The 3,088-nt window shown below is 32.5% G+C and overlaps 1 pseudogene; it reads left to right on the top strand.

The window, feature by feature from the left end:
* Positions 1–287: 287 nt before the first annotated feature.
* On the top strand, positions 288–1,352 carry LOC111734388 (annotated as a pseudogene).
* Positions 1,353–3,088: the final 1,736 nt, after the last annotated feature.

A 3,088-nucleotide genomic window follows, 5' to 3' on the forward strand; every position in this document is an offset into this window, starting at 1 on the left:
CTGAATTCAAGAGGAAGATCCTGAACATAATAATTGTGGAGAAAAAGTGAATCTGAGCTCAGACCTGTTTAAACAACTGAGAGTTTCTAGATGAAAAAGACCTAATAATTGTAATACAAATGGTAGGAGCTTAAAGTATAAGTCTGCTTCAACTGATTTTTTTAAAAGGCAATTTTAAATGAAAAATGGTTTATCTTTTCTTATAATTAATAAGAAAGGAGGCATTTATACCTAAAACCTTACTTATTCTAGAAACTATTTAAATGTAAAGCCATAGTTCAGTAGTAATGGAATCTAAGAAAATTTGTATGAGAGAGAAACGTGAATGTATACTTTGTGATAAAGCATTTAACCGGAACACTAATCTTATTCAACATCAAAGAATGCATACTTTAGAGAAACCTTATGAATGTAATGAATGTGGAAATGCTTTTAGTCAGAGCACTAACCTTATTCAACATCGAAGAGTCCATGCTTGAGAGAAACCTTATGAGTGTAATGAATGTGAAAAGGCCTTTAGTCATAGTTCTTCCCTTAGAAAGCATGAGAAAATTCATAGTGGAGAAAAACCGTATCCTTGTAATGAATGTGGGAAGGCTTTCAGCCATATATCAGCCCTTACTCAACATCACAGAATTCATACTGGAAAGAAACCATATGTATGTATTGAATGTGGAAAAACCTTCAGCTGTAGCACACATCTCATTGAACATCGGGGAATTCATTCTGGGCAGAAATCCTACAAGTGTAAGGAGTTTCAGAAAGTTTTTTTTTTTTTTTTTTTGCCACAGCACATCACTAATTTGACATCAGAGAACTCACACAGGAGAAAAACCCTATTAATGTAATGAATGTGGGAAAGCCGTTAGCCATACCCCAGCCTTCATCCAACATCAGAGGATTCATACTTGAGAGAAACCTTATGAGTGTAATGAATGTGGAAAGGCCTTCAACAAGAGTGCCCATCTTACTCAAAACCAGAGAACTCATACTGGAGAGAAACTGTACGTTTGTAAGGAATGTGGAAAAACTTTCAGCCGAAGTACACTCCTTACTGAACATCTAAAAATTCATTCTGGGGAGAAACCCTATCGATGTAATGAATGTCAAAAACTGTTTTGCTATAGAACATCACTAATTTGACATCAGAGAACTCACACAGGAGAGAAACTCTACCAGTGTAATGAATGTGGGAAATCCTTCAATTGAAGATCACCCTTATGAAACATAAGTGAACACATACCGGGGAGAAACCTTATCAATGTAATCAGTGTGGTGATGTTTTTTGTCATAGTACGTCTTTAATCCGACATCAGAGAATTCATTTCAGAAGTGAAATCCTATCAGAGTAATGAATGCGGGGAACCCTGTAGCCAAAGGTCATCACTTTAACTGGAGCACTCACAGTGTCAAGAAACCTTAGGATTGTCATGCAAGAAAAATTTTAGGCAGAATACTCATTCACTCAATATTATAATATTTCTGCTGAGAAGGAAGACTGTTCTTAATCTGAAAACACTGTAATTAATCTGAAGAATGTGTTATCATTGAGAGAAAAACTTACAGTGGAACTATTCATCCCCCAAACTGAAGTTTTTTTTACACGTATTTGAAAAAATTTATTTTCAGAGATAATTTATTACAAATGTATATATTTCTTTTTTTTGGCTAAATAAAATTCCATGTATAGATGTGGTACATTTTGTTATCCATTCATCAGTTGATGGGCATTTTCATTTTTCTACTTTTTGGTTATTGTGAATAATGCTGCTATAAACATTCATGCTGCTATAAATATTTGTATGGACATGTTTTCAGTTCTCTTAGGTATATACCTAGGAGTGAAAATATTGAGTCAATATGTTAACTCTGTGTTTAACTTTTTCAAGGCATGCTAGACTGTTTTCTAAAGCAGCTGCATCATTTTATAAGCCCACCAGTAACATATGAGGGTTCTTATTTTCCCATATCCTCATCAGTACTTGTTTTTCCTGTGAGACATGTATACATACATAAATATACATAAATATGTATAAACATATGTGTGTATTTTCTTTGGAGAAATGTCTGTTCAGATATTTTGCCAATTTTAAATTAGGTTATTGGAATTTTTGTTGAGTTGTAAGAGTTTTTTATATATTCTGAATATTAGATATAGTATAATTTACAAATATTTTCTCCCAGTCTATGGGTTGTTTTTTCACTTTTTGATGATGTTCTTTGAAGCACAAAACATTTTTAATTTTGATTAGCCCAGTTTGTTTTCCTTTGTTCTTTGGTGTAACCTATGTTCATGAAGATTTACATATTTTTCTTGTATGAGTTTTATAATTTTAGCTCTTACTTTTAGGTCAATGATCCATTTTGAGTTAACTTTTTGGTATATGGCAGAGAGGGGTCCATTGTCATTCTTTTGCGTATGGATATTCAGTTTTTCTAGCACCATTGTAGAAAAGACTGTTCTTTCTCACCTTGGCATCCTTGTCACTTAATGGAATTTTAAAATGAAATTTAGCACACTAAAAATAAGCATATTGTAATAACTAAAAGAATGTTAAAAATTAGAAACAACAAACGGGGCTTGCCCTCCAAGTAATTCAAATGGTAGTCTTAGGAAATAAAATAGTACACCATGAATGAAACAACCAGAGCTATTGAATTGAAAACATAGAAATATGTAACATGAGAATTTAGTATACAATAACAATATCATCCCAAATCAGAGAATGGGCTAGTCAGTGACATTGGGATAATTGGCTATTTATTTGGAAAAATAATTACCTCATGACATATACAAATTAAATTCCAAAAGGGAGTAAGCGAATGCCATTTGGTGGTAGTTTTCCAGGAAATAAGAGCTGAGCACACAACTCGAGTTTTCTTCTGATCCTTCTAGAACCACTATTGGATAAACAAAATTTAAGAAGACTTTGGAAAGTTTTATTATAACCACTGATAGAATTATAATGGCATATCTCACTTCAAATTATTACAAAAAAAAAAAGGGAAAAACAAAAAATAAAGGGGGAAAAAATTGAAAAGGAATAAACCTAAGACAAAATAACAAGATTGTAACCATTTTAATCTT

The sequence above is a fragment of the Pteropus vampyrus genome, unplaced genomic scaffold (genome assembly GCF_000151845.1).
Source record: "Pteropus vampyrus isolate Shadow unplaced genomic scaffold, Pvam_2.0 Scaffold1076, whole genome shotgun sequence".
In the NCBI taxonomy this organism is placed as follows: domain Eukaryota; kingdom Metazoa; phylum Chordata; class Mammalia; order Chiroptera; family Pteropodidae; genus Pteropus; species Pteropus vampyrus.